This window comes from Pteropus medius, unplaced genomic scaffold, assembly GCF_902729225.1.
Source record: "Pteropus medius unplaced genomic scaffold, Ma_sr-lr_union100, whole genome shotgun sequence".
In the NCBI taxonomy this organism is placed as follows: domain Eukaryota; kingdom Metazoa; phylum Chordata; class Mammalia; order Chiroptera; family Pteropodidae; genus Pteropus; species Pteropus medius.
Genome location: NW_024344378.1, coordinates 59,242,270 through 59,254,974, shown reverse-complemented (window position 1 = coordinate 59,254,974; position 12,705 = coordinate 59,242,270). Strand labels below are relative to the sequence as shown.

Sequence of the window (12,705 nt, the reverse complement as noted above, 5' to 3'; positions counted from 1 at the left end):
CCAGATCATGTCTGCCCATCGAATTTTTTTTTAATTGTACCTCTGGCCTTCTTTTTTACCTCTTTCCATTTTTTCTCTCTCTCCCTTCTTCTCTCTTTCCTCCCATTTTCTTGCCTCCTTCTCCCTCTCCACTTTTTGTCCCTCCCCTCCCCTCTGCCTTTCCATCTGATGTTTCTTCTATCTGAAACACCCACCTCCTCCCACACTAAGTCACAACAAAGGCCTCCGAGGCCCTCACTCATCCATCCCCACTCTGCCCTTAGGAAGCAGCTACTTTTATTATCCTATTTACAGAAATAGAGGCTGAAGCTCAGTGAAGCTCAGGAGGCTGTCCAGGGTCCCCAGATGGTAAATGGGGAACTAATGCAACCCACATGGGTCAAAATCCCGTGCCTTCCACACTGTCAAGCCACTTCTCAGAGATCCAGATATCTGTAAGGGGAGCGATGGCTGTGAGGAGAAAATCCAGTGATGTCTGTCTAGCAGTAGCAGTACTGAAACCATGTTGGTTGAAACTGAATTATCGTTCTACTTGGGAGATTAGTCATGCCGGGGCTGACTTTGGTTCTTCTACTTTCGAAGTGTCGAGGTTGGTTTTTGTGTTTTGAATGTGTTGGTTGATAAACAAGGCATTTCTAGTCTGTTAAGCTAATAATCTTAATATTTTATTTTAATTGTAAGGCACCTATTCCCTTTTGTTCCTTTAACAAATCCAATTAAAACAGAGCACATTCGGAATTACAAAATAGATGCTATTAAACCAATAAGAAATCATCATCTTTTGTTATTGGGCCATGTGACCCCCTGGGAACTTTTGCTCCAAATAAAAGTTGAATTTTTATTATCCGCCAGGGGAAGGGGGAAGTCTGACAGATAACGGCTTCTCAGGCAGCACATGTGCAAAGCTTAGCTAGTGCTAAGGATGGAGAAGAAAATAATATTAGGGGTAGACAAAGCTATACATGCATAATCTTCAGTAAAGTGCTTAGAGCTACATTGATCAAATTAGCCAGATAATTGCAAAATGACGTGAACCCAATAATTTCCATATAGATACTCAGTTTGCTGCTGCTCTGATGTCATGGGAAGAACATTCTGCTCAGAAACAAAGTGAGCTGTGTGAGTGGATAAACCACTTTCTCTCCACCACAGCAGCCACTCTCAGTCCTTATCTCTGGGTTGAAGGACTGTTCCTGCCTCAGAGGAAAGCTATGAGAACTGAATGAAATGGCAAGTGAGTCACTGTAAAGAGAAGGTGTGACATGCCTCTAAGGCAACAGTCCCCAACATTTTTGGTACCAGGGACCAGTGCTTCTATGAGAAACTATTGCATGATGATCTCAGGTGGAGCTGAGGCGGTGATGCTAGCGCTGGGGAGTGGCTGCAAATACAGATGAAGCTTCTCTCACTTTCTGCTCACCTTCTGCTGTGCAGCCCAGTTTCTAACAGGCCATGGACCAGTACCAGTCTGTGGCCTGGGGTTCGGAGACCCCTGCTCTAAGGGCTGGTGTGCATGTGTGGTGGGGGAGTATAACATCAAAGGACAGATCCATGGAGGAGGCTGTTTGAAAATAGTGGAAGTGCACCATACAGCGGTTAGACTTTAAATGGAGCTCACGTGGTGCACATCCAACTTCAGGTGGCTGGTATACAGCCTCTCAGGGCCACTGCATAGCCAGCAGCCCCCAGGGCAAAAGAGGGCACTGCTGCTCTACTGAATACCTGGGAATGAGTGGGCTAATGTTCTGGGCCAGGCTTGATGAAAATCCTGTATTTTCACACTCATCATGGCAGCCTATGGAAACCAGAGGGGCCGAGGAACTTTTGTCTCCATCGCTGCCCACTTGGGGCACACAACTATTAAGTGAACTGGCTAGTGTCATTATGTGTACACTTTACTGTCTCTCTCTCTCTTTCTTCTCTCTCTCTTCTATCTTGTTGCAATCTCCAAGCTCTTACAATCAAATGACTTCATGCTATTTAAAAATCTTTAAAATTTATATTATTCAGATTTACTTAGATGTATACCTATGTTTCTATAAAAATGAGCACCCCACACTTTGGCCCTTGGGCAGTGGAGTAAGCAGGCAATGGGTCCAGCTGAAATGGTTTCTTCAGGGACCCTGGTTTACATGTGGTCCCTCCAAAAGGTCAATGGGACATCTGCATTACTGACTCCTGCAGCGACTTTGGACGAAGATTGCATCTCCGTCTTCTCACTCTCCATCGAGTTGGCCAGCTACTTCAGCCCAGTATACTCCATTCCCCTTTAAATGGATTGTGGTGAGCCCCATTGCAGTTCCCTGGCTAACCCATGCCAAATGAAAATGGACCTGAGTGAGTGTCTGGCCACCCAGAGTCTGAGGACTCTGTGACACTTTGGTTCAAACATCAGAGAGCCCATGGGTAACCAAAAACAGCACACATCTTTTTGAGGATGTCATGGGAAGAACAGCAAAATTAAGGCTGCAGGACAAGCAGCCCTAATTTTCTGTTAGAGAGGTGACTTTCACACTGGGATTGCTAGGATTCCAGAATGTCTTCCGTTCCTTGGAGTCAGTGGCGACCAACAATGTGCCCTCCAGGATGAAGCACTTCCTACTGCTTGAGCAAAGGCAATAGAAGGAAGAGAAGAGAGAAGCAGCACGGTGTACTCAAAAGATCATAGCTTTGATATCAGACACATCTGTGACTGTACTATATTATTTGTGTGAACTTAAAGAAGTCACTTAACTTTTCTGAGCCTTAAATCTCTTATTTTAAAAATAGAATTGACACTTGGCATAGTTGCTGTGGAGATTAGAGATACAGGAAGAGCCCACTAGCATGCTTGCAACAGTTACTTTGGAACATATCACCTAAGTGAATGATGGTGGGTGGCACTTGATATGATGTAGCATATTTGAAACTAATGTCAGGAAATCCCATCATCATCACGTGTGGCTCCTATAAGACTCCACCCCTGCTGTCTGCATCTCTCTCCTAACTATATCGCTATCTCTCCATCGACTCTGCCAAGTGTCTGGCATAGCTACTGCTGTGAGGGCCACAGAATCTTTCTGCCTCTAAGCTGTTCTCTTCCTAGCAGTCTGTCCTTCTGCCCACAGGAAACAGTGGCTCAACATAACACAGCTGGTGGCAGTAGTGGAAAAAATAAAAAACACGTCATGTTTATACCCCCAGTGAGTCTATACTCTGAAATCCAGATAACACTGTAGAGCAAGCAGCAGAGCACACAGCTCCTAGGCCAGAATGGGCACTATGCAAATGTCAGTTCTTTCCCCCAGTGTAGACCCTGCTGGAGTCAAACATTAATGCCTATGTTAGAGGCCTGGCCAGAGGTTCCAGACACATCCACTCCACAGAGGGCCCCACAGTGATCACCCACACTCCCACCTGCCACATGGCTTGTTCTAGGGAGGGATAGAGGGCACAGGGAATGATTTGAAGCTACGTAGGAAGTCACAGCAGAGGTGAGGCTGGCCTGTTACATGACTAGTGAATGGGTCTAATGAGAGTTAGGGGAGAGAATAAATGCAGTGACTTTTAAATGACTGACTTTATTAAGGGAAGTTTGTATCATTTCCCCTTCAGAGACAGCCCATAAGCAAAAGATATTTCTCATCCATATGGCATGAAACTTGCTATGAAGTTAGTCCCCATACTGGCTGTGAAATAGCAGTGACTTTTGGGATTTTAATTTTACAATGTGTCTATCCTGTGTCTCAATGCATCAGTCAAAAGAGTGAAATAATTATTGCAAGTTATTTAAAGATATCAGATATACACAAAGTCAGTCTCAAAAATATAAAGATACATGAGCATGAAGCACCAGATAAATTCTATTATCATAGATGGCAACAATCTTACAACTGAAAATGCTTGCAAATATTTTTATGCCATTAAAATATAGATTACCATTACATTTTTAATTTAGATATCCATGGGGTGTCCCACCATGCTGTTTGATTCGCAGAGACTAGATCAAAAAATAATTAGAAATTAAAGTTAAATCAACTGGTCCAGTTTTTCCAAAGTATAGAAACCAATTGTACAAGACAAGGCAAAGTACCATATTTAGAAACTTCTGATAGTTGGGCTTCTCAGCTGTTCATGTGAAATGTAATCTACTATTTGTCTATCTATCCATCCCTCTGTCCATCAGTCTGTCCATCTATCTATTTATATCTCTTTCTTCTATGATTGCCAGCTTCCCTTGTGTGGGTTAGTCCCACTCTTGCATTTAAGGACTCTAAGTTGATAATAACAGGCCATCTAACTAGTTTTAGTTGTACCAAAGAGCATCCCTTTCATGCTTCTTTTGTCAATATTTACTCTCTTACTCAATAGGCAGGCCTGGGAAGGATGCTAAACATGCAGAGTAGAGTGAAAGAAGGTATGTCTCTAGTCTTTGCAGGCTCCTCTCACTGGTCTGCTTCCAGTGGTGCTCAGCAACTTAGGGGTCTAGAACGGACACTGAGCAACATAACACACCCTGCCTTCCATAACCAAAAGCAAGGGGTCCAGCCAGGTATGGTGGCCCTAAGGAGAAGCATAGAGAAGGTCTATCATGTTCCATCTGGCATGGGGACCCAAACACACTGATGAGGAGGTGGAGTACATTATCCCAGCCAGTCCCTACTTGGCCTTGCATATGATTAATGAGCAGGCTCAGAGCCAAAGTTCCTGGTGGAGAGAAGCTTCTTAATAGGGACGTATTCTGTAGATAGCTCCATGCTGTTTCCTCTCCATCATTTATCAGAGCTGGGAGGGCTTCTTATCTTGGTGTGGGTGGGCTGTGGCGAGCAAGCTCAGCTGGGCTAAACTGGCCAGATCATTAGTCTACTGGGAGCATCCTTCCTATCCCCTCTAACCCTTGCTTGTTGTGTTTCAGCTTCTCTGAGCTGAAATTTATCTTAAGCATAAGAACTACAAAAGACAGCTCAGGTTTTGGGGTGCTCAGGGGACTCTGGTGCCCAGAATCAGTAACAATCTAGATCTTAGCTCTTTGAGCTTGGGGTCTGGCCATGTTTAGTGCTCATCTGTGTAATACAGAGGCCTGTACATAGTGGGCTCTCAATATACTTACTGAATGAATAAACAAATGAATAAATGCAGAAATAAGCATATGGACTTGGCTTAAATTAGTCGCAAAAGACTAATAAGGGTCATGGGAAAGGAAACTTTAGTATTTGTTCAGGCCCATGGGATAGAGTTGCCAAAAAAAAATATTATGCAAAATTTGGGACATATGTATATTAAAACTATCCGTTATTTATCTCAAGCTCAAATGTAACTGACCATCTTGTACTTTTATTCGATAAATCTGGCAACCCTACCATGAGGAGCAGTCATCAATAAATATGTGATCAGCCTTTTTTTTTTTATTTGAATTTTTAACCCAAGTGCAGTATGACAGTTTTTTTTTTGACACGCTGCCTTGTGCAAAGCTGTTCCCTGCAGTATGCACATGTGTACACACGTGGTAGACATGCATACATACCATGGCAGTGCCCACGTGGAATACATTTGGATGCCCTTTGGAGGGCACAACAGGGCTGAGGGGATAGGCATAAAAAAGTCACAGACTTCCAAGCTGGGCTGAGCAAGCAGCCACTGTGAGACAGAGAAATTGAATAGAGTCTCAAACATATTTAAGTTAAAAATTTTTTTTTAAGTTTACTTACAAATAAATTGCCTATTTTTGTGTGGACAGTTCTCTGAGCTCTATTATATTTGTAGTTTCATGTAACCACCACCACAATCAGGATCAAGGCAGTCCTAGCACCCCAGAAGCTTAACATGCTGTTGCCTTGTTGTCCAACTCACCCTGCTCCTGGCAACCACTGATTTGTTTTCTGTACTTATCATCGTGGCTTTTCCAGAATGTCATATAAATAGAAGCATTCATTATGTGGAGTTTTGAGATTGGTATCTCTGCCTTAGAAAAATGCTTTTAAGATTCATACAACTTGTGCGTATCAGTAGATTTGTCCTCTTTACACTGAATAGTATACTATTATAAGGATATGCCACGATTTCTTTATGCATCCACCAACTGAGGTTTTTTGAGGCTTTTTTCCCCCGTTTTTGGCAATTTTGAATAGAGCAGCTACAAACAAAGGTGAATGACTTTTTGTGTGAACATAAGTTTTTGTTTTTCTAAGGTGAACACCTAGTTGGGAATATGCTGTGTCATATGATGAGTACATGGTTAATTTTATTAAAAATTTCCACTGTTTTTCAGAATGATTGCACTATTTTAAATTCTCATCGGAAATATATAAGCACTCTTGTTGCTTCACATCTTTGCCAAATCTTTGTACTACCGGTTTTTATGTGTTATTTATTTATTATTTTTTTTAAAGTTTAGACATTCTAATAACTGTAGTGGTATCTGATTGAGATTTTAATTTGCATTTCTCTGGTGACTAATGATGCTGTGTAACTCTTATCTGCCAACCGTATACCTTCTATGGTAAAATGTTTTGATAAATCTTTTGGGCATTTTTTTATTGCATCATTTGCTTTCTTGCCATTGAACTTGAGTTCTTTACAGATTTTGGACACTAATCCTTTGTTGGATATGTGATTTGCAAATGTTTTCTTCCATTCTGTAGCTTTTCTTTTCATTCTCAACAATTTTTTTTTTTAACAGAGAAGAACATTTTAGTTTTATTGAAGTCCAATTTGTCAATATTTTCTTTTATGGGTTGCAGTTTTGCCTAAGTCATAAAGATTTTCTCCTATGTTTTCTTTTAAAAATGTTATGGTTTTCCATTTTCTATTCATATCTATGATCCATTTTGAGTTAATCTGAGTTAGTTTCAATAGGCTGAGATTCATTTTATTGCATATGGGTAACCAATTGTTTCAACATTATTTGTTGAAAGTTTATCATTTCTCCATTGAATTTTCTTTGAACTTTTGTCAAAAATTAATTGACTATATTGGCCATAGTTACATAGACCTATTTCTGGACTCTGTTTTCTATTTCACTTATTTATATATCTGTCCCTTCACCAATACCACATATTGTAGTTACGTAAGCTTTAAAATTTAGAAAAACAGATCCTCCATCTTTTTTTTTAATTGTTTTGGATTTCTAGTTACTTTTCCTTTTAATATAAATTTTAGAATCTCTTCATTCATATATATAAATAACCTTGCTGAGATTTTTATTTGTATCACATTGACCTTTAGACTAATTTGGGAAGAATTGATGTCTTATTTATATTGAGTCTTTCAACTCAAGATCACAGTATATTTCTCCATTTATTTAGATCTTTGCTTTCTTTCATCAGTGTTTTATAATTTTCATCATAGAAATCCTGCACATTTTTGTTATTTATGTGAAATACACAAGCATTTTAGTTTTGGAGCATTATTATTTTTTAAATTTCAGTTTCAAATTGTTCACTACTAGTATATAAAAATTCAATGAGAGATTTGTGTGTTAACCTTGTATACTTGCTAAACCCAGTAATTGGTTCCATGAGTGTTTTTAAATTCTGTGGGATTCTCTATGCAGACAGATCTGAGTAGGCATAGTTTTATTTCCTTCTTTCCTATCTGTATGACTTTTATTTTTCTTGCATTATTGCAATGGCTAGAATTTCCAGTATAATATTAAATAAGACTAGCAAGAGTTTACCTTCTTGCCTAATTTTCAAACTAAGGAGAGAAAACATTCAATCCATCACCAAGTATGATGTAGCTATGTAGCAGTGTGTGTGTGTGTGTGTGTGTGTGTGTGTGTGTGTGTGCATAAAAGGTTAAAATAAGAGCCTTTGTATTACTGGTTTGCTGAGAGTTTTTGTCACGAATAGATATTAAACTTTGTCACATGTTTTTTCAGCATCAGTTGATATGATCATGTATTTTTTTCTTTTGAATCTGTTAATATACTATATTACATTGATTTCTGCATAGTGAATCAGTTTGAATTCTCACTTGCTTGCCATGTATTATTCTATTTATATATGATCATGTATTTTTTTCTTTTGAATCTGTTAATATACTATATTACATTGATTTCTGCATAGTGAATCAGTTTGAATTCTCACTTGCTTGCCATGTATTATTCTATTTATATATTGCTGGATTCAATTAATTGTGTTGAAGATTTTTGTGTCTGTATTATCAAGGATATTGGTCTATAGTTTTCTTTCTTTATATTTTCCAATATAATTTTAGTAACAAGATAATGCTGGCCTCAGAAAATAAATTAGGAATAGCTCCTTCTTCTATTTTCTGAAAAAGAGTGTATAAAATTGCTGTTGTCATCTTTACATGTTTGGTTGAATTTGCCACTAAAACCATTTGAGCCTAGAGATTATTTTTGGAGAACATTCTTTGTTAAGGATATATTTGTTAAGGTTTGTTTCATGACTAAGAATATAGTCTATATCCGTGAATTTTGTATGTGCGCTTGAGAAAAATGTGTATTCTGTTTCTGTGTAGAGTGTTTTATAAATGTCAATTAGATCCACTGTGTTTACAGTAATGTTCAGTCTTTCTATATCTGTGGTTCTCCTCTGGAGGCAATTTTGACCTCTGTGGACAGCTGGCAATATTTAGAGATATTAGGACAGAGCTATTGGTGTTTAGTAGATAGAATCTTCTGCTACGAAACATCCTTCAATGCACAGGACAGGCCTCCACCCCCGACCCCCATCAGCACTCCACTCCTGCCAACAACAAAATGTTATCTGGCCACAAATGTCAGTGGAGCTGAGACTGAGCAGCACTGTTCTTTGCTGATTTTCTTTCTAGTTGTATCATTAATTATTGACAAGTTTTGACATCTCTAACTCTATAGATTTTTTCATTTCTTCTTTCAGTTTTATCAGTTTTTGCTTCATTTATATCAAAGCTCTGTTGTTAAGTATGTATACATTTAGGATTTTTATATCTTCTTGGTAAAATGTACCTTTTATTACATAGTAGTCTTCTTAATCTCAGGTAAATTTTCATTTTCTGAAATATACTTTGTCTATACTGATATTAATAAAGTCACTCCAGTTTTTCTTTAGTATTTGCATAGCATGTCTTTCCCCATTCTTTTAGTTTAACTTACTTTTGTTTATTTATTAGATGGCATGTAATTGACTCTTTCTCTTTTATTATCCATTCTGATAATTATGCTTTTAATTGATGTATTTGATCACTTTCATTTAATATCAGTATTGATATATTTAAATTTAGCTCTGCCATTTTAATATTTGTATTGTGTTTCTTCCATTTACCATTACTGCTTTCTTTTAGATTATTTGAATTTTTTCTACTGTTAATTTTTAACTTAGATATTTCAAATAGAAATTATATTTATGTATATATAATTATAATTATATAGATATGTACTATTTATATATATGATTATATTTTATCATTATATATAAAAACATATTTTTAAATCTATACATTTATTTTTTCTATGTCTTTGTATATTGCTTTAGTGGTTACTCTGGAGATTTAAATGTATATACTTAACTTTCCATAGTCTACTTAAAATTAATATTTTACCACTTTGAAAGCAATGTAAAAACCTTACTTATCATATAGGTCTTGTTAGCTTCCCCCGTGATGTTGTAGTTGTCGTATCTATCCCATCTACATACACTGAAAACCCTATTAGACAGTGTGACAATTTTTGCTTTCAACCATCACAAATATTTTAAACCTTAAGAGGAGGAAAATAGCCTATTATATGTACCAGAAATCTACCATTTCCATTGCTCTTCCTTTAGTCTCAAAGCCCAAATTTCTCTATAGTATTGGTTCCTTTTCATCTAAAGAATCTCCTTTAGCATTTCTTTCACAGCAGCTCAGCTAGTGGCAAATCTTTTCATTTTCCATTCATCTGATAATGTCTTTATTTTGCCTTTATTCATAAAGGACACCTTTATTCACTGTCTGGTTGACAGTTTGTTTGCTTTCAGTCCTTTAAAAGATATTTTTCTAGTAGGTTGTGTGTCCGTTTTCTCTGGCAGGTTTTATTTTAATTTAATTTTGAGCAGTTTGATTATGTCTCTGAGTGTGCTTTGAATTTATCTCTTACCTCAGTTCTCAAAATCTTTGGGTTCTGGATTTGGGATTAGGTACTGAAGACCCTGTTCAGGGTTTTATCCATGCAAAGGCTTCTCATGGTACATCCAGGAGTTCATATACGTCTTTATTAAACTCTCTCCTCTTTGCAATCGTCCCAGCACTTTGTGGTTCTCAGAACACACTCCCTTCCAACACACACACACACACACACACACCCCACAACACACACACACGCTCAGTCTTCTGGATAGAATTTTGTTTTCTAAATCAAATATTTAGTTCCTGCGACTGTTTCTGGCTCCAGGGCCATATGACAGAAGGATAGAGAGAAAAAAGCAACCTCCTTGCTCTTGGGACAACAGTTTGAGCAGAGACTATAATTCTCTTCCCCCATAGTTTTGGGTGCCTGCCTGGATGACTCCAGTGATACAGGACTCTCTGGGGCTGAGGCAGGAGTGAATGAAAAACCAAAGGGGAAAAAAACAGTAGATCTCCTTCACCCTCCCTGACTCTAAAAGGCCCTCTTTCATATTTTTGGTCAGAGAGAGAGACTTTTCTTAGAAATCTTTTTGTCCTCCTCTCTCCCCATGTAAAGTTGGTCTTACTTTCAAGTTACTTCTACAACCATATGACACTATTTAACTTCAGCATCCTCAGAGAGCCGCTCAATGCAGTCTGTCTAAGGTCTTGAGTTGCATTCAATGGATGAGATGGACAGAGTGTACTTCATAGTAACTGTAACTAGAACCCCAGCTTTGATTTTTAAGCTGCTTTATCCCATCTGGTTCTTCAGAGCTACATGATATAGTAACTGCAATACTAGTGAACACAGTACCATCTTTGGTAACCAGCCAATTATGCCTGAATGTGGTTGGTCCATTGTTTTTAAAGAATTGGTTCAGCTTACAAGTTCAAAAGAACATCAATCCTGCTAAAAGCTGAGATACTCTCATTGGTTTACTCTGGCGATTTCCATCCATCCCAGGAGGATCTGATCCAGCAGGACCGTCATAGGGTGGGAACCTCTGCTAGGAGTGGCAGGCATTTTATACTAAGAACATGGAAGGCAACTTTTAAATACTTCTTTTTGACACTGAGGATTATTGTATGAGGAAAACATGTGATTATTGTATGAAGAAAACAGCCTGATTGCTGGAGCTTTGTGTGTTATATAAACTTTGTTTCTGATAAAGGGCTTGAATAATGAAGTACAGCAACTGTAGGCACCTCTGCTGCCCATCCCTGTGGGAAAATAGAGGCATTGAAAGCATTTGTCTCCTGATAGCATGCTACCGTCTTGTCTGGAAACTTGGTCCAAAAGAGAAAATCAGATAGCATGAGGCACCAAGTTTAGAAAAGAAAAGAGCTTCTATAACATGATAGTAGTTTGTATCTTCTTCCTAGTTGTAGACCTTTCTCACACATGAGCCTCAGTCTTCCTCTCTTTACAATGGGGATAATCCTACAGATCCTGCTGTATTGTTGACGATTAAAATCAAAATGTTCAAAGTTCCTGATAATATTTTATAGCTAACATTAATCAAGCTTTTACTATGTGCCAGGCACTATTGTGAGTGCTTTATAGTTAGGTAATTTACACTCCTTAAAAGCCATATAAAAGAGCTGTTTTTCACAAATGAGGAAACTGAGATGCTGAAAATTTAAGAAAATTGTTGTGGCAGAGCAAGACTTCTAAGCCAAGCACCTGAGGCCAGAATCTACCCATCACTTTTTATATTCTACTTCTCCGTATGGCAGCAATCACAACTATTATCACATCTATCAGTGCACAGGTGTCTATAGTTGAATTTCAGTGTAAAGGATGTGAGGGGAGAAATTGCAAGGGGCAGGAGATGAAAAAAGGCAACATTCTCTTTTAAGTTCTGCCAGGCACTTAAGTTCAGCCTTGGCCTCCTCCATGCTCATGGGCATCCTCTTACTTGGGGCTGAGTGAAAGACTTTTCTGTGCTGCTCTAGTTGCACTGCAGTTATAGTAGTGAAAGCTTGACTAGCTCCTCTGGATTCAGAAGTGGAGAGAGATAGAAGTACAGAAACTGTAGGCAGCTAAGTCATTCTTAACTACCACATTATTCCCTCATATCCTGGCTATGTTCCTTCTGAGAACTCAGCAGTCCCACCATAGGAACCCATGGGGAAATGTTAAAAAAAGACTAGATTTGTGTGAAGGTCTGAGAAGTGGCAGATATCAAAGAAAACACTCATACACATACACACATGTACCCCTGGGTAGGGGGAAAGGGGATTATGTGAAAGTCCAGGACAATGGAGAGATTCATAAATCAGGGATGGCATAGCCAGAGGGGCATTAAGAAGCCTTCAGGCCAACCCTGCACCTCCCATTTCACATCTAGAAACACTGAGGTCTGAGGAGGGTATTCAAATTGCTGAAGGTCTTTGGCAAGGCTATTTTTGCTGATGCTCTAATTTCTCTCCCCTTTCTGCTTTCCTTTTAAACTATTAGAGAACAAAGCATTTATGATGTGGGGGGAGTCTAGTAATCTCATGTCATTTCCTAACTTGATATTTTTTTCTCCTCTTATCAGAGTATATCTTCTAGCAATTTCATGGGACTTTTCCTCAAACTGATCACCAACTAATCAGAACAACATATTTCAAACATATTCCCTCACTAAA

At 38.5% G+C, this 12,705-nt stretch overlaps 1 protein-coding gene across 1 annotated transcript in view; it reads right to left on the bottom strand.

Moving 5' to 3' along the window:
* WDFY4 (WDFY family member 4) overlaps positions 1 to 12,705 on the bottom strand; it is a 280,147-nt gene that overhangs the window by 53,031 nt on the left and 214,411 nt on the right. The window lies entirely within an intron of this gene.